The 19,810-nt window shown below is 46.2% G+C and overlaps 1 protein-coding gene across 3 annotated transcripts in view; it reads left to right on the top strand.

The window, feature by feature from the left end:
* The window catches only part of CCNL2 (cyclin L2), an 81,871-nt gene that overhangs the window by 40,612 nt on the left and 21,449 nt on the right, over window positions 1-19,810 (top strand). The window contains exon 1 of one of the 3 annotated variants that reach the window (XM_069610120.1): window positions 7,150-7,164. The exons of the other annotated variants lie outside the window; for them this stretch is intronic. The gene's annotated coding sequence lies outside the window, so the exon portion shown is untranslated. Of the gene's footprint in view, window positions 1-7,149; window positions 7,165-19,810 lie in introns of those variants that run through there. 3 annotated transcript variants of the gene reach the window in all.

Here is a 19,810-nt window from a genome sequence, read left to right as displayed (position 1 = left end):
TCCCGGCCTGACTGAATATTCTGGAGCATGGGATAACTTGTTCCATACTCAACGTAATCTTATTTCTGATGCTTGTGAATCTGCTTAGAATCGCATGCTGTGCATATAGTCCACATCTAGTGGTAACCGCATAGTATTGCATCTTGTCTTTCGAGGATCAAAAGGGGATGTCGACATGGGCGTGCCTGTAACACTATCCCTAACATGACGTGTAGTATACTCAAAATCCCTCCCGCTTCGAGGTCCCTCGGATAGTTTTTTCCGCCCAGCTAGCTGGTCGCCTTATGCGTAGACAAATTGCAAAATTATATTTCCACGACCTCTCATTTATATATTAATGTATGTCTTCCGATGATTGTATCGGCTTAGATTCACATGTGCCCCCCCCTACCCCCCCTTCCTACTGTCTGGCGCCTGGGAAAGAAGCTTTCACACCTCCTGGTCTCTTCCTGAACTTCATGCTTACAACTTGCGCTCCTCTTGTAACAAATCTCAGGAACCTCGATACGTGAGGGATCATGGATAACGGGGTACATCAGACTAGAGATAGTATTAGTCATAAACTGTCGACGTCCCTTTTCGAACTTCGAAAACTCCTATGCAATTCTCCAACTTCCACTAGATGTCGGCTTATGCAAAGCATGTGAATCTAAGCAGATACAAGCATCAGAAAAACGTACAGTATGGTGAGTAATGCATCCTATATCAGTGTGTGTAAAAGTGGAAATAGGACACAGGAGTTTTATTGGATGTCTGTTAAACATGTTTAGACTTAACTGTTCATCTTCCCCACCTTGGGGGGCACATGGAACCTTGACTGGACTTACCTGAAGAGGACTGTTGGAAAACGACAGTCGAAGGGAGGCTTGCAAGGGGGAAGTTGTAGATTGGAAAAAACTGAGAGCTGCATTCTCTGTGAGTTGCGGGCCCCCAGGGCATTCTGAAGGACTTTGGCAGCCCGTTGTGGCAGTATGCCCCAGGCTGCGTGTGCAGTTCTGCCTGGGTGACGATTAACGCCCAAGGCGACATGTGCAGGGATGTCCCAGAGCGCAAGGCCGTGGCCAATCCAGGCAGGCCAGAAGAAAGTACTGTGCTGCGTGTGCGGCTGATCAGTCAATGCCATGTGTGGCAGCAACCCAAACCGTGGCCTCAGGGTTGGGACGTGACTTATATAAGTCCCCTAAGTGCACCAAAACTCCCCTCCTGTGCCTCTTCAAGATCGCCTGAATTACTCACTTTTACATTTGCAGGTTGCTCAACGCCTCACCAGAGCAGCTGGTCTGGAACGGTGTGGTGATGTCCATGTTAGTTTCTGGCTCTTTTTTTTTTAAATACTGTGGTCACCCGGGCCATCGGGGGAATAAAATCGGGGCAATAAAATCAGGGGCTGCATAAGTAACACTACCCAGAGATGGGAGTTCCAGTTGTTTTTTTTTCAATCCCACTATTACAAGCTTAGCCTTTTGATCCTTGGAATGTAGGTTTTACTGTAGTGAATTTTCATTTTTGCCTTGATCTAGCCCTCTCCTTAATCTAACAAATGCTCTTAACTTTTTTTTCTACAATTTTGAGCTATAGAGCTTGCTTTTTAGTGGCATGGGGTTTTCGGAAGGTGGTATTACCTGTGTTCCGAGCCTCCATTGAAGTGGCTTAAGCTTTTACTTGCCTTGCACCATCCCAATCCTTGCCCCACCTTCTGGCAGCTGCCTAGTTTTCTGGCTTCCAAAACTCCTACTTTCCTAGTACTTCCGAGCAGTCGCAATGGAAAGGGAGAAGGGACTAGTGCCCTTTGTCCAGCATCAATGGCAGCAATTTTAGTTTGTAACGGCAGTAGTTGAGAAACCACAAGGTAAACCTATCTGTAGGCAGGCATTAAATCTGGTTAAGGCCCTTGGGCCCATGTTAATGCACTCCTTTTGCTCGGGCCTGTAACTCTGGCCTCGCACCATTACATGAATGGTAATGCCCCAACCCCTTAGCACCAGGGGGGTGACTTACTAGCTTCAGTCTGCGTTATGCTGGCCCGCATTGCCATTCTGCTGGTTGTCCATGCTTCCCGAGTCCACTATTGGTAGCCTATGCCTCTTTACCTGCGCCTCCCACCTCCAAATGTGCCCCACATCCCCACCTCCCTATTATAGTGGTACTGAAAACAAAAAAGGCCTTTGCTTGGATCTAGTTATCTATGCTTTCTTACTAGAAGCTCCTTTTTAGTAGGTACTTTTGCGATCAACACTACTCATTGAATTGAGACTGCGTGGTGTGAAGATCAAAGTGCTTTAGATTTAGACTCCACTGCATGTGCACCAGAAAATGCACCAGGTGGGGGGCGGCATTTGCCCTGCTCTTGAGCTGCATAATATCGGTCTCACCAAGTTAGTGGGCTGGCTTCCTGAAATGTACATGCCACTTCCCACTGGAATTTCTGGAACTTGTCCTTCGAAAGATTCTCCAGCAAGTAGGAAGAGAACCCATTTTGCTTGCAGAGGTCTCTGGTAGTGCGTTGCTAACATGGCCCTGTACTTGCGACTGAGATCTCATGGGCAGTTGCATAGTGTTCTAAGCCGGTACTAGCAGTGGCACAAGCCCCATCACCAATCCGGACTACCCTCCTTTTTGCAATGGGATGTTGACAATTCAAAAAGTGAACTGTTGAGAGGATTTTTTTTCCCCTTCTACATTTATCTATCTTTCCACCAACGAATTCTGTAAACCTCCCTGTTGATACCCAGTTTATTAATGGCAGAAAGGCACCCTCTAACCATATCGGCCCATCACAACTTGTCGGACCCATTTGGGTGTTTGTGACCACCTCGGGTATGGAAGCACAAATGTGCTACTGATTGTTCGGCTGAGTCTTGGTTTGACATCCACGGGAGCTGTCGTGGACCCTGACACTCGCAAAGGCGTGAAACACTTAAAACACCCCGGGAAGAGGATAAGGAACAGATTCCCTTTGAGCTCTCGGGATATGTTCTCCTTCTGCTGAAGGCTTAGTGGGACAATTTAAAAATCATTCAATTGAGTTGACCACAAGGATTTCTGTAATGAAGTTCTTCCTTTCTTATTCACAACTTTCCTCTAACTCCTGAGCTAATGCCAAAACATTAATCTTCTGGAACTGGAACGCATGTAGATATTCTTCTGCAATTTATTTTGTTCAGCAAAACTAAAAAACCCATAGACTGTCTTCATGAGCAACTTTGCTTCCTTACTGATTTCTCTACACCAGGAGTCCAAGGGTTAAGTAACTTTTCTCCAGGAAACACTGGGTTAATCTTCTGAGCCACAGTTTATCCCACTGTCCTGATCCCCTGCAAACCGCATTGTCTCCACTGAAGGGAAATGAGTCGGTGCGCAGCACGTGAGAAAAGGTAAACCAATGTTCATGATAGCTGCCAAATCAAAGCTCTGAGTCGGATTTACTCAGCAAGCCTTCAAGAAGAAAATTAAACTGAATTAGAGCTGGCAATGCCGCAGTCTTCTGCTGGCTAGAAGTTCTCATGACTTTGTAAATAGAAAATTGAAAATTTGTATCTGCGTGTGCGCTATGATTTATTCATATCGCGCTCGTACACAAGTGTTTCAGTGCGGCAAGGGAGGGGGAACAGGCGAACCTATCTATCTTACTACGCCCAGTGACATTGAGAACGTGCAAGGGGAAAAGTGCATGGAAGGGGGATTGGAAAGTGCGGCGCAGAGAAGAACATATAAATAATTTTAAAAAAGTAGAGTCAATAAAATAGTAGAGGCAATAAAGTGGTAGTGCAGTCAGTGCTGTGTTTAAGGCAGCAGACTGGGTAAGTCTAAGTGCAGAAAAAATGAAAATGGGGGGCGGAGTTGGGGAACTGTATGGGTACAGATATGTCCACCAGTGCAAGGGGTGGCCAGGAGGCCGTGTAGGGGGGTGGCAGGGTGAGCAGGTACCTGGGGACAGAGGGTGGTCAGGTGCACGGTGCCAAGAGAGCAGTTATGCAAGGGAGAGCGGAAGCAAAAAAGAAGGTCTTGAGGAGCTTCCGGAACTGTATATGGTTCTCAGAGTGGCAGGGAGGCTGTTCCAGAGGGAGGCCCGAGATCTACCCCAGCTTGTTTCTTTGAAAAACGACTGACCCTGAGGGAGTTGGAAGTAGATGATCGAATGGGTAACTGACCACGAATATGCCGTGAAACAGAAATCTCTGGGTAAACAAGTCGTGAACCCTTCTGGTCAGTGCGCGCACCAACCGAGTCAGCCGAAGTGAAACTGACACAAATGCAAACGCTGGAGCTTCTCGCTCGATGCAAAAAAGCGGCTCCGGTAACAGCAGCGTTTCCTTCGACCAGTCACTAGAATTGAAGGCTGCACGTTACGAACTCGGACCCCGTTTATATAATGAAATGTACACTGCGCAGATGCGATCTATGCAGACGACTGGGGAAAGCTTTACCTTGGCAACTGACTAGCGGTTTCCAAAACAATATTTTTTTTATTTGTGTCAAGAATAGGAAGAAATAAACGCTCGAAAAATAAAGCATAACAAGAATCCAGCACGCACAATTCAAAGCATTAATAGAAAGTTCAAAACGTTTTTAAGTCCATTCATTTCACAGTTTCCTGGCAGAAAGACATGGCGTCCTCTTCAGCAAGAGTGGTCAAAGCTGATAAGAAGCAAAATGAACCCTTTTTTGACTCCTCTCTGGTTACAGTCCTCCACTGGAGTTTCAAAGGAGACTTTCCTACCGGATTCAAACACAGGGCCACAACTTTGGGAGCTTCCTGGATCCAGACCACCTCAGCTGAACTCTGGACAATGAAAGGCAGTTGTTTGTTTCCATCTGACCTTGGGAACACTCAGCCAATCAGATCATCGACTGGTGCCTCCATCTTGGCTGGCTAGGGCAAGTGTCCACAGTCTAAATGTAACTGATATGGCCCCCAAACAAGGTGAGTTCCCCCCCCAATAACTTCACCCATTTTCAGAAAACAAAGAATTCCCAGCATATAACTCGGAGTAAACCCAGACACTGTCTTGTTGGTGTTATTTCTACAGGGCTCGAAATTGCAGGAGCCATTTATCTGCTGCTGGTGAGCCTGGTTAGCTTAAAACCGACAGTTGCCAGCTGGTGCCTTCCTTTGAGTGCTTGGGAAAGTGACACCTCTAGGACACATTTAAATATAATGGATCATCCAAATTGGGCAAAATCGTTAGTGTGCATTAATGTGGAAGTTAGATTTGCAGAACTTATTCCTGGTTACCCAGTGTTGGCTCCTGTCTGAGTGATTTTTGACACCCAGGAGCTGGTTTTAGCTTGTGCGCATTGATTCTTAATGTCGAACCCTGTCCAATATCCAAAGGTTCATGTCTAGAAGTGTTTGCTAGTACAGCGTTTGCTGTGATGCCTTTTTGGTAATGTTCACATACCAATGGAGGCAAGTCTGGGCTGTTACTTCGTAGAGGTAGTACTATTCAACATTGGCACGCTTGGAGCCAATGAAAATGCGCAACATGGGCTATATTCACAAAGGTAAGCCTGCGTTCTGAGCACTTTCATTAGTGTCGGGCTCTTCTCTTCCCATTAGCACCCATGTAGGTCACTGCACGGGTGCTAATGGTTCTTGTCTTTCGAAATCCTGAAAGGAAAACATACCTTCTCCAGCATAGGGTATGGCATTGATTCACATGCTCGTGACTTCGCAGTGCTGCCTTCAGCCAGGCAGGCCCCTCTTCATGTTGAAGACTGACTCCATGGTTAGAAGGCAGGGCGAGAGGAAAACGTTTTTTTTTTTTATTTAAAAAGAAAACAATTAGCACCCCTGCATTGATCTATGGTGGTATGCCCCTCAGTGGCATTGCTCGCCTAGTGGGCCCCAGCACATAACCCTCATTAAGGGACCCTTGCTTTGCTCTGGCCCTTTTCGGCGTAGGGCTGCTACCCACAGGGTGGGCCCGCCACCTCGGGGCATATCTCCTCGGTATATCACTGAAAGATTCTGATACTGGTGATCTACGATTCTTACTCCAATTCATAGTGACTATGCCAATGGGAACCGCACTCTTTAAATGCAAAGGATGAGTATGCTAGTCCTTTTTGCATAGACTTGCGTACTAGCCTGCCACTTAAGGGGTTAAGCAGTTTTTTCTATTTTGCTTAATAAAATACCCAAAACCACAAGAGACCACAGTACGAAAACGGATGTTTAGGTTTAAATGTGGACTATGGACACAACGCTGAAGACCACCGAGTTGTTGGTGGGTGTATGCTCTAGATCTTGTGGGCTTGTGAACCATGGATTGACACGGCGGGGGGGGGGGGGGGTTCTTTAAGTGAACGCCGCAAAACTCCTAGTGAGGGATTTTTGTGGTCTGTGCAAATTAGTTGATTGAAGGGTCTGACATTCATGTTTTCTTTTCATTCGTTTTTTTGTGTGTAGACTGTTAGAAGGCTTTTCTATTTACCTAGTCGTGATCATGTCGATTGTGTGCGTGCCTACCCATTTGGAAGCTCCTAAATTAATAACAAAATTGTCATAAATGCCTATACATTTGATTGTCCTGCACTATTCCTTCTGTCACTCAAAGAGCACATTTCTCACTGTATTCATTAAGTGCGATTTTTGTAGCTAGTGCAGTCATATATTGCTCTCTTTACGTGCAACTGGATGCCAGTTGAAGAGTTGGTGGCTTGGGTGAGGAGTGCTCTGCGACAAGTTTCTTTGGAGTCCAGTCATTGCCTTTGCTGCCGCCACATCCCTGTCCAACTTCTGGTAATGTTTCTGCATGTTGGAAATGGAGAAGAGCCAAACGGAGAAAAGAGAACGTGCAAACAAGTAGTACATTTGGCACTCCATGGGCTCTCCTCGATAACCAATATCTACTCTGTCCTTGGCTAAGCTTTTAGCCAGCAATTTAATATTGTATGCAAGGTGAGGTGGCCAGGCGGTGTAGAGGTGGCACAAGGTTCACCCTTTTCTGTAAAGGGGCCTGATTACTGAGCTACTTGTTGGTGAGTAACGTGGTTTGTGGCTGGTGTATACCTGTGACTACGTTCTGTTGCTAAATAATGTGTGGGGGTTCTATGTATATGATTGCTGACTGAACTTTCTGGTACTGTTCCTATTATGATGGAGAACCTGTTTTAACATTATCTTTCTGTACTCTTTTAATCAAAGGGTAGCCTCTGATGGTAAGTGACTAAGACATCTCCTCGGCTGTCCAAGCGCTTTGGTGCAGGGATAGCTGCCGTCTTCAGTCAATCCACTGCAGGCTCTTCAAAGGAGGCCGGCTCTAGACAGGTGGTATACATGACAACATGACTGGCCAACTGCTTCTTGTGGTTTTACTCTCTATTTTTTGTTTTTATTTGTTTTTATTTACTTTGTTAAATGTGTCTCCTAATGTGTACTGATGTGACAATTTAATGTTGCCAAATGTTTTGTTTAAAAATACACATCTCTGCATACTTGTATTCTGTTAAAAGTGTTAGTCTGTTTCAAACCGTGCCCAGATTTGTTAGTTTTGAAAGCAATATGAAAGCACTCTTTTTTTTTGCACACAATTTGAGTCTGTTCAGCAATTGCACTTGTAAAGTTTATGTAATAGCTAGGACTTCTCAGCTAGATCTTGAAGCATTCTTAAATGTCTAAATGTGTAACTGGCAATAGCAAATAGTAAGTTGAGCTCAGTCAAATCAATGCTTTTATATTTTGTGCCTTTAGTGAAGCTTGTACCATGTGCATTTGAGTGCTTGTGTGGAAACCTACCGCTCCCATCTTCCCTAGCTATCATGAACACGGTAGTCTGTAATTGGGGGACACTGCGCTTAACCTTGCAGCAGATTTCTTTAAATGAACCTTTAAGGGCAGGCAAGGCATCACATTTTCCAAAATGGGCTGAACTTGCTGTTAACCCGGGGGTCTGCATTTTTCATGCATGTTGAACCTAGATGTGTCGTTTCAGGAAGGAAGCCACCCCAACACATTTTATAATTTGTGTGCCACACCAACCACTTCTGGTGTATTGTATTAGCAGTTCAGTTTTTGTGAAATAGATTTGGTATTCTAATGTACCCAGGCAGTTTCTTCTTCTCATGGATGTCATTTGCTGTTGTGTGCATACCATGAAATGTTTAGAGAACACATTGACCTACTGGTGCCTGCTAGTGATCTGAGCATCCCAAAATATTTTAGATTTGGTGGATCATTTTGATTTCAGTTTCCATTGCCCATCAAATTCCTGAGCTTCCATTGTATACTGTAAAACAGGTCCTCTAGTGTGCACACCCTGCTATCGGCTGATCGCGCTTGCTTGGTGTGTAGGAAATCAATGGGTATGCATGTGTAGATTACAGTAGCCGGGGCAAAGAAGTTGCAATCAACTCCCAAGACCAAAAAGTAATTCTCCTATGTCATGACTGCCAAAGGGGTGACTGCTAAAACCTTTTTTTAAAAAGTAGCCCTAGAAGAATTGCACCTTTTTGTGGTTGCCTTTACAGAGCTTGAAACAACCCACCAAATAAATGGTAAAGCTATGAAGAGTTGGAGGCTTTCCATTGTTATCCAGGACTCTGTCAGGCTAAACTGATAATTTGAGCGGGAGTTAAATCAGCATTTTTTGTTAACTCCCAATAAAAGTGTTCAAGGCTACAAAAAGCACCCATCGACCTGCTTGTTTTGCTTGCCTTGGTATGTTTTTTTTTCTCTCTAATCCCCCATGGAATATGCTTTGGCATAACCCTGTGGCTTCTGTTTCTACGGAGTCAACTATACTCCCATTATGAATAAATGCATCCAACTAAATCAGCAAATAATTAAATTTTACTTCAAAGTAAACTAACAGGACTGGCCTATGCACAGATAATTGTCCCTGTGCTTGAACCATCTGTGTTGCCCGAGATGGGTCCGTGAGCAAGTTGCTTTTTATCTGCATTGCCTGTACACTTATTCCCCAATAGGTGGCTCGGTTTTGTAACCTTGAAAGAGTAAATGCATATGGGGGTATGTGTGGGGTGAACTTGTTTTCATCGCACTTAACAAAATTTAGCAACTGCATCATAGTTGAACCATTGACCAGTTACTCATTGCGAGTGGTCATGCTCCTGTTAGGCTAATTGAACAATTGATCCACTTCGATCCCCCGTACAATCCCCTCACCAGTATTACAAGTGGATCTGGTTGGCTAACCTTTACGTGCTTATGCATACAGTGGAGTGTGCCAGAGGTCCTTTTTTTAGTTGGTGCTTGTCTTTAGCAATGTTATTGCATTTGAAGCAAGAAGTTGCAAACCTCTGAAGTTCTTAATCACTCCCTCAGATGGTTGCAAGGCATAGAGTGCAGGCTTACTGCTGGCTGCCATTAAAATGGTTCTTGACAAAGGGCAGTGAAAAAAATTAAGCTAACATGCGTAATTTGAAAATTTCCATGCATGTTTTTGTAAGCATGATGGTGATCTAGCTAGAACTTGTATCACCCTGGCATATTATGGTGTCCTTCTATCCTAAGCCCAATTTTGTTAAATGTGATGTTTTTGCCTTACAGAATGTTTTTATTTTTTTTACAGTAATATTCTGCCTTGTATTTGTATCTTTTTGCCCCTGGAACTTTTTTTTTTAACTTGCAAGTTCTTTGAAATTGTGTGTACACGCTTCTTTTATGCATACATGTGGGGGTGCATAGGTGGAGCTAAATAGCTGATGGAACTATTTGACATGTTGGAACTGCAATTTTTTTGTTAGCGTTTACATGAATGCTTGTCACTGTTATCGGACATCTGTAAAAAGCTGATTTATACTTCAAAATATGCTGCGCTAGTGCGTAGGTGACATTATCTGACTTGTAAAAGAGCCAACAATGCTGTTATCCGATTATAGCAGATTCATCCAATGTGAGATATTGTATGTAAACTGAATAGCTCTTCATATAATTGGCATCTCAACCACTAAAATGAACTAGAAAAACACTGCTTGGCTGCTCCAGTGTCCAATTATGCACTGTAGTGATGGTTAAACTTTTATAGGTGAAGGATCTCTAGACTTTGAGTATTGCATTTCTGCTTAATATAGAAAATTCACTGTCTCAATGTCTCTTTAAACTCTAGCGAGGGGCATTTTCCTTGGCTTAATTTTTTCTCCATTGTCTTTTTAGAGACCTGCTTGATTTCCCAGCCTGAGAGGTGGGACTATTCAAAGTTTTCGAAACTAGCATTGGTTTCCGTGTTAAAACCACAACCTATCTGAATGTTCTGTCCCCTTTAAGAGCACACTACTGCCAGGTCCTTGAGACCCAACCTATGTTGACTTCTGCGTATTAGTTAGTTTTGCTTTTAAGAGGAACTGCCCCTAGACTTCTGATCTCTTTGGGCAGGGAAGGAACATTTAGTTTGCGATATTTTCCTTTTACTGGCACTGCCTCATTTAACGTTTATTTGCTGTAGTCACATGCAGCGGGGAGGCTGTTGCTCTTCAAGACAGCCATGAAGTGTTTAAGAAAAATCAGACTGGATGGGACTCTGCATGAATCCACAGGCATAGTGGCTTCCTGCATGTTCGACCAAGGTTCATCCACCAGACCAAGCAGTAGGCTCTTAAGCTTGCCTGCATGAGCCCAGAGTGAGTCTTTGGAAGACTCTAAACCTGATTGTCTTGTGTGCTACTGAAGCATGTGCTAGAGCAAGAAGTGACATGTTTTATTTGGGGGCGCTTTAGGTGTGAAGGTACCTGCGAGTCCAGAACCACTGTGGAGCATCGCTGTTAATCTATGAAACCTCACCAATGTTGCCTAGCACATTTGGTGTGGTAGTCGTTTGCAGAGTTCCTGTTTTTAGTCTGCGGTGTCCCAGCCAAAAGGCCCTACTTGTCTCATTGGCGTAGAATAAAAGCTCAGTGACTAAGCACCTTGCTCAAGGCCATGGACACTGCTCCAACTGATAAATATGATCTTTGAGGTAGTGCCCTAGTTTGCTGAAGGTGTTTACTTTGCAGTGGCACACCCCTGATATTTGCAGATATGTTGAAGATGTTTAGGTGACAGGTGTACGATTACATCCTCAGGAGTCGTGGTTGGCTAAATCTGACTTTGGCTCAACTGAAAAGACCGGTAGAGAACAAGCACACCTGTTTGTCTGGCAGTATAATACAAATTCTATCCCTCAGGTTTCGGTGATTTAATCAAATTTTTGAAAGTAAAGGGTGCAGGGGAGAAAAAGCTATCACAAATCAGAACTAACTATAGACTATGATTAGAATACCCATTCTCTAATGGGTACGCCCGTCCCCTGCACACCTCCAATACTGAAGTCCTCAGGATTTAACGAGACTGAATCTCCAAACAGTCTCTTTAGATTTTACTTAAATTTTTAACACAAGTATTGTTACTCACTAAGGTTCTGTTCACTGACTCTCACTGCTTCTAATACTGCTGCAGTCTTGTCTTGTTACGATGGACCCATGTGGGGGAGGGTGCACATGCGATCTGAAGAAAAGCTGTGGAAAGGGGACCTGACCCCTCTACATGAAGGCATCAGTAGACTTGAGCTACTGTGGTAGGAACTCTAGTGGTGCTGATGGTGGCAGTCTTTGTGAAAACTAGCTGCCTTTTAGATCTGAGGTTAATGTTAAGATGCCCTATTTGATGGAATGCAACCCTTTGAAACTTATGATGAACAAGACCGAGGGCAATGGTGGCCTAGCTATCCAGGCATCTGTCTAGAGGGCGGAAACAGGCTTTGTGCCGCTCAAGCACTGCTCATGTTCCAGCTGTTCCACCATGACTCGCTTAAGCAACCAGGACATGAAAGGAAGATTTGAAATCTGTCCAATTAGTCTGGTGAAGTTTTTCATAAGCAACGTTTGAGGCCTGTCTTAAGATTTGAGGCAGGGCTTAAGGACATCGGAAGCTACGCTTTGAGACTGAGCAAATCGGGGGGGGGGTTTGTTGCACCCTGCCTTGCTGAATGGTCAGCAGTTTGTGAAGACAGCATTGGGATATTACGGTCCAAGGATGGCTCCATGTACCCTACGTGCCTGGACCACTTTGAACCCACAAAGAACATGGTGCAGACCTCCTACACTAGACTCTGGATGTTAAAACGTTTCTGCATGTTCTTCGTTGGCAAACAAATTCTTACCTGAAGGACAATCTTTAGGATACGAAGTCCAGCTGCAGTTTGTCTTAATTGCTGAGACATGAACCTATCGCCACTGGACTTGTTCTTCCCATGGACAACTGCAGCAAACTCGTCCCACTCTCCTTGTGCATGTAATGGAATTTGTCCATGGCAGCGTAGACGGTGTGTGGATGAAGACCTTCTCCTGAATTTGCCACAGGTAATGTCCTGGTGCATTCTTGCCTGCAATGCCAAACCTTTCCAGGGTTGTCCAACTCCAGACCTTGAGGGCTGGGATCCTGAATGGTTTTCAGGATATCCCTCATTAATAATTATGAGCATTTAGTCACTATGCAAATGAATATTGAGAGCTGTCCTGAACCTGACATAGATCTGGCCCTCGATGCCTGGAGTTGAACGACCTATTTAGGGGTTGTCCACCAAGCAAGGTCTTTTCTTCAGTTTTCAGCCATTTCATGCCAGTTACGTTTAGCTGCCCCACCTGCAAAATGTTTAAGGCCCTGCATCCCGTTTCTGAAGGAATTCCATGCTTTGAAGGTGCCTCGATCAGTCTGCTTGGCTAAATCCAACAGTTTCAGACTGCTCATAATTTGTATCCTGGCGTGATGGTTTGAATGTAGGACTTCCAGATTGATCAAAGACTGGCAGATACAGCAGTTCCGCCATTTTCTTCTGAACCTCCTTTTGGCTCCTGTGCTAAACATGTGGCTCCTGTGTCTGCTAAACAAGTGGTTGTAGGCACACATGTTCCGATCCTTCTCCTCAAATGAGCCGTCAACAAAGCAGAAGGAAAACTAGAAGCACTGAAGGACACTTCAAACTGGTAACGGCGAGTGTCCTTTTAAACTCTGAATACTAATCAGCGCAGAATTGGTGAAATCGGTCTGTACTGTCGCCTTAATTAACTAATCCGTTCAGACTTATTTTCGAATTAGTGTGTACATCACACTTAAGTGTGAAAGGGGCTCAACAAGAGGTTCCTAGAGTACACATGTCATCTGCTTTTTTTAGGAAGCGCTGAACATGTAAACTGTATCGCCGATTGCCATGTTCGTTTCACTTTCCATCTGGTGGCATACACAGACTGATGTGGAGTGACTTGCAACACATCGCCAGCACTTAATGGATGGATTGGGACGAGAGTCAGACTTCGTTAGACGGCTGAACTGAAAGACCATTGCCAAATGCTGTACTGGTCATACCCTAGGCATCCAGCAAGCATGATAAAATGGTGGCAACACTGCTCTCCATCTGAAAGTTGAGGACTATGCAATGCTATATCTGTCAACATGGATGACCTTGTAGTAATTGTAGATTTTTTTGCAGTATTTAGCACTCCTGGCTCTCATCTTAAACGGACCTGACCGAGTGCAGGCTAGTAAGAGCAGGGACTACCTACCAGGGTCAGTAACTTTGCTGTGGATGTGCTTCTTATTTGATTTGACAGATGTACTTTGTCAAAGTAACGGACAATGCCATAGGAACCCCAGAAGCCTTTTCGAGACTTAATTCTCATGAAGATACCACTGGGTCTCTTATGGCTTCAACCCACACCCCAACCAGGCCCCTCAAACACTGAGACAGTTTAAATCCTGTTACTAGTGCATAAAGGCCCAGGTAAATTCAAACTGCTGGAGCTCTGCAGCTGGCAAACAAGCAATTTCTACCCCTCAGTGAGACCAGATTTAGGCACTGGACTGCTAATGCACTTTTTTCTCGTTGCATAATGGTTAAAAATAAACTCTACTCCAGCATGGGGTCTGGCATGGATTCACATGCTCATGAATATTCCCAGTAAGGCTGGGAATCCTAGGTAAAGAGGAAAATCAATTTCAGTTATTTCTGAACTGTCTACGAACAACCAATCACTGAGCACTGGGTCATACTGGCATCTATCTAAGCCCCTCTTCTGGCAGCCATCTTCAGATTTTTACTGCACGTTCAAGTGTTGCTTCATCAATCAACCTTCCGACTAACGGGGACCCGTTTTTTAAGATTTTTCAGTGCCCCTCAAGGGCGAATTGCGTTTCATCGTGGAGGCTTCCAGAAGATTATTAAAGGCCTACACCGCGTGGATCATGGCGGACAAGGATTCCCCCCCTTTTCAAGCTTTGTACAGACTGCAGTCTGCAGAATGTTTATATACGTTTGAACATTCCCAATGCCTTTACGGCTTGTACCCGACGCTCAAGGAGGAAGATGGTGCTCGCTTAAGGATCAGCGTAGACGGCTGAAGGAATGGCTACAGGCCAAGGCCTCTACACTGGATGGGTCCCAGGAGATGCCTCTCCTGGATCCGGTAATGATGAGCGGGCTTCTGAATCCTTTGAGGGTGCCCCTCCCGCAGGGGTCCAACAAAAGGCTAAGCACCAAGTCCACTGCCACTGGGAGCGCCATTGCGACTGGCTCCTCGGGTGGCCAGGGCACGTCCGACGTATCCAGCCACTTCAGTCACCAGTCGGTGCTCAGGATCGTCGTCCAAGAGGAAGTCGGACCATCCGGAAAAACTCAAGGTGGCCCTGGAGACTGCCAAAGAGAAGTTCAAGGCCAACCTGCCGCAGAAGGCCAAGGGGGGACTGAGACTCTGACCCTCCTCCTAAGGAGAAGGGCGTCCGGAACTATCAAACCAAGCAGGACAAGGGACTGGTTCTGACTGAAGGCCCAGGTACACCTGACAAAGGCCCCGCCTTCCATTGATGCGGTAGTGGTGTCCCTCTCGGAAGGTTGCGGAGGCGGACCCGCAGGGCACAGCCCCAAAGGCAAGTGTGCCTCCCTGCCCGGAGGGAGTCTTCATATCAGCCCAGTGAGAAGACCTCCAGAGAAGATGATGCTGGTCACCTCCCCAATACTGTCCCCTCTGGACTTGAAGGGGGAGGTCCTCCAAGGCACGGATATCTCCTCTGAGGAGTAGCTCATTTGCATCCAGACCATCCAGGAGGATGAGAACGTCGGGGTTGGCCCCTACGACGAGGGCGCCGACAAAGACTAGGTTACTGTCGAGGAAGGGGACATAGCCACAGGCCTGCACCCCAGCTTCCTATTCCACCTCAGCTGCAGCCTAGAGACCTCTCCGTGGACATCCTCTCTACGCTGCATACTCATCTCCGAGATGCAGATGAGGATGCCTATTGCGCTGACGGCCCTTCCCGCGGTGCCGGCTGACCCTTTGGCGACGGGGAACTGCCAGCCAAGAAGTGGCAGAGGCACCTGCTGCCTCCTTGCCACCCTCTCCTCCCCAAAGAGATGGGACAGCCTGACACGGCGACTACAATTGGCATGGACGATATGTGGGATGTGGAACCTCCCGTCGCTGCCTCCTCCCAGATCCTCCCTGCCGGACAATATAGGCTTGTTCCACGCGATGATCTCCAGAGCTTCGGAGCTCTTCCAGCTCGCTCCAGAGAAGGGCTCATTTCGGTGCCGTGAGGCGAAAAGAAAGACTGTCCTTTCAGTCCCACTCTTGGGTGACATTTGGGACAAAGGCCTGTCTCTCACGAAGAACGCTTCTACAGCCCCGGCGAAGAATAGTGTGTACTTAATTGACAGGCTTGTGAAAACACTTTGAGGGACTTCAAAATGACATGGAAGATTTTTTAGATGATTTTTTTTTTTGGGAATGGTTCGGCTTGGACTCAAATGGAGTATAAAGGGCATCCATGAAAACAGCAAAGTTCTTTTGGCTCCAGAAGTTAAGCAATCCTAAGCTGCACTTTTTTTTTTCATTCATTGTTAGGCTTTGCATGAGACCTGACTAGTGCTGAAGGACCATTTCAGAGAAAATTGAGGGAGTCTGACTACAACAGGGACCTTGTGCTGGGGCGAGTCCCCATTCCAGAGAACCAGACACTTCTCTGGTAAGGTTTGAGCACAGCGCTCATGGGGCATCTGTCGAGGCTGGCACTAGCTTCTTTCTTGAAATCTGATAACTGAGCATACCCTCCCTCCCTCCACATTAAACTTCATGTATTAAGCCATTCTGGCATACAGAAAAGCCCCTTGCCCTGGTTTCCTACTTTTTAATTTTTTTGGTACCTATTGGTGCAAAATATGGTCTGTGCTCATGAAAACAAGAGGTTCTTCGTCTAGGCGTTCAAACTTATACATGAACAACATTTCCAATGGAGTTATCAATAGATTTTGAAAAGGTTTTCATTTACTACTTAAGTTACTAAGGTTTTCCATGGGTGAAGTCGCCACAGGGTTTTCAGCCACTTGCTGATCCATTGCATGTTCGATGCTATCTTGCAGGCCAAGATGTTGTCTAAGGACTCCCCTGCAGCTCCTTCTCATTGGGGGAAGGCAGCTACAGGCTGCCTTTTTGGGAGCATTGATACAATTTCTGAAATTTGTAAGGGGCCATTTTAGGAAGTCTTGTCGGACCACTTTTGTCTCCATTCTTTCTGCTCCCCTTATTTTCTGTATTCTGTGCCTATGAATATTAAGATCACATAATGATATTGCTGATGCTAGTGAATCTCCTCTGAATCGCATGCTGTGCATATAGTCCCACTCAATGTTAATCGCTGAGAATTCAATCTTTTTTCAAAAGATTGAAAAGAACGTTCACATGTGCGTGACTGTATCCCTAACATGACATGTAGTGTACCCAAAATCCTTCATTTGTCGATCCAACAAGATTGTTTTGTTCGGCCTATCTAGTCTGTCACATATGCAGAGCTTGTAAGAGTTAATGTTGCTTGATCTACCTTCAAGTGGTTCCGACCGTCTGTCTGCGAGGCAGGATCAAACGTCGAAGCCATCAAGATTTCCACGTGGTGTGTGGGGTCCTGTTACTGACTCTCTCGAATGCTTCTTCTTTGCCCCTCTTCGTTCCTTCAGTCTGGCTGCCGGTACTCTGCTATGAAGTGAACACCTTTTTAAATTCTGCCCCGTCTTGCAACAGCGAATTTCCCTGGAAAGATGTCCATCGCCAGTGCTTGGTGCCTCCCTCGTGACCAGGATGAGCGGCGCTGAACTTTTTCGTCCCCAAATCTTATGACACCAGTGCACTAAGTGGTTGGCGGCCTATGCCATGCAGGCCAGGCCGTGAGTCGGCCCCAGTGGAAGTTGCGTTCCCGCGTGTCCGTCCCCGACAAGCCTGCCACCGGCAGTGCTATGCATAATTCACACCCTGGTGACAAGGGCACACACGCAACACCTGCTCCTAAGCACACAACCCCTAGGCTTTCCTTGACTGATCTGCTGAGAAAGCCGTTGACGCCTGCAGGCCCGTCAAACTTCGGCAGGACCTACTGACGCTTGAGGTTCAAAACTCTTTGCGCACCTGCCATCGCGGCCTGCACACAGCGATAAGACTTTCAGCGGGCGCACGTGCCAAATCCCTGGCCCTTCATTCAGTAGCATCGAAAGATGTGCTGAAGCGGGCACATTCGTCAAAGTCTAGACAGCTGACCCCAAGAATGCCTCTGCTTTACCTGAAGCATATTCTCCTGCCCCTCTTCCTCGCCCTGCAGCAGGACCCGCCTCCCTTCTGCCCAGCCTTTTCCTCCTGATGATTCAGGCTCCTCTGGGTACACTGGAGACAAATTTGAGGCTTTATTTATTTATTTATTTATTCGCATTTGTTAAGCGCACAGGCAGCCCATAGGGCATGCAAGGACAAAATGGCAAAGTATCGTCAAACTGGCCTGAAAAGTTAAAATGCCATAGGCCTGTTGGTTCCTGTCCCCCAGAAGTCCCTGAGACTCCATTCACCAGGTACACATTTGGTGGACTTTTCAGGAATATGATGACCCTAACCAGGACAACTATGTTCCTGACCCAAGCCACACTGCTCAAGACCATGCCTCTTAGACTGGGTCCCTGCTGAAGATCTGGGCACGTGACGGACACTATGCCTCCCCATTACCCTGATCCTGTGAGCATCTTTTTGGATGCTCCTCCTGTTGCTCAACCCAGGGACTCGTCGCCCATCAACAGCCAGATGCTTTTCAATCTTAAGATTTAAAAATCCCCACCAAAGAAGCCTTCCCTGATTCAGATTTTGTGGAGGACATCCTTAAGGAAAAGGTCCCGGTCATCCAGGCTATCACCCTCTTAAACTCTGTAATGAAACGCCTAGCTCTCTGACACTTGCGCTCTCACTCATGTAGTTTATCCTCGAGTGGAGAAGATGCAATCTGAACCTCTGTACATCGGTGGCCACGCTGTCCTGGATTCCCTAGTCGTCACAACAACCAGGAAATGGCAGTTGTCTCCTCCAGACATGCTCTTTGCAAACGTGTCACCACCTCTGCCGCCTTCTGTACCCATATTGCCAACACCACGCTCATTGTGAGCTAAAGTGACGAACTATGGGGATTCCAAAAGGGACTTCAAAATGTTCCGGAACCAACCCGCACCAAACTCCTTGCCACGGTTGCAGAAGGACTGGTCACACAATATCCATAATACCTTAGACTCTGCTGAGATAGCAGGTCGCATCCTTGCACAAGGGACTCTTCTAAAACACCATGCCTGGCTAAAAGAACTCGGGATTCCCTCATCAATAAACTGGAGGATGCTGCTCTTTTCCGTAAGGCGATCAACTAAGAGCAAGATTTTAAAATACCCGTAATCCAATCTCGGCCAAACCCTTTGTCCAGCGAGGGGCATTTAATACCCACCAGTCCTTTGCAGGCAGTCTTTTTCCCGTTCCCCAGGGACAGTACGGATCAGAGGGAACCGCTTGGTCTTCCGGTTTTCAGGGTACCCCTATTGGTTTTCAGTCCCAACAGCAGGGATTTCAACGAGGGATGGGTGGAGTGAGGCACTCTGCTTCCAGAGGCTCCCCAGCCTCAACCAATAAATGACTCGGCAGTACGGGTCCCTTCGCTTGTTTCACCAGTCTGGGACATCAAACATCTTTTACCCACGCATGGGAGGGCAATCACTTCAGATCAGTGCCAAAGACTGTCGACCAGGGGTACTGCATAGAATTCCTCCAGGCAGATGACTGCCACAGAGTAGCTGCGAATCCTGCTCGAAGAGGTCCAGATCTTTCTAGGAAAAGGGACCCACACAAGTTGTCCCTTTTTTTATTTTATTTTTATTTATTTTTTTTATATCCAGGTAAACAAGCTTAATCAATATACATCCTTGTACCCAAGAATTATCTAACCATACGCCCTGTTTTAGATCAGTATTCTGCAAACACGTGTCAAGCTTCAAAAGTTCAGGTTGACAACTCTTCAGGAAGTAATCGCACTGTGCATGGCCACATTGGATGTGCCGGATGCATACTATCATTTTAATGTTGCCAGCGTACATAAAGTGCTCACACCCCATTGGCAGTGCATCGGCCCAAGGGTGTTTAGAAAGGTACTCGCGGTAGCGGTGGGTCACCTGTGCAGGCAGTCCAACCCAGTATATCTATACCTCGGCGACTGGCGCTTAACTGGAAACTTGTACGGAACATGTCTGGAGAATGCCCAGAAGACCGTAGATATCCTTTTCAATCTACGTTTCTCAAGAAAAAATCAAGTCTGGTCCCCAAGTCAAAACAGTTTCTGGGGGCCCCACCAGACTGCCCAGTCTTCCACTCGGAGAATTCAGAACTTTTTCTGGATCCCTCACTATGCAGCCATTCGGCTGGTAACTGTACACAAAGCCATGCTGCTGCGGAGAATGGCGTCCTGCGTCTTCCTAGTTTTACATGCCTGTCTGCACATGCTCCTCATGTCACCAATGGTGTCGGGCCAGTGGGAGTG

The sequence above is a fragment of the Ambystoma mexicanum genome, chromosome 8 (genome assembly GCF_040938575.1).
Source record: "Ambystoma mexicanum isolate Mex_15411 chromosome 8, UKY_AmexF1_1, whole genome shotgun sequence".
Lineage (NCBI taxonomy): Eukaryota > Metazoa > Chordata > Amphibia > Caudata > Ambystomatidae > Ambystoma > Ambystoma mexicanum.
This window is presented reverse-complemented; position numbering and strand designations above follow the sequence as displayed.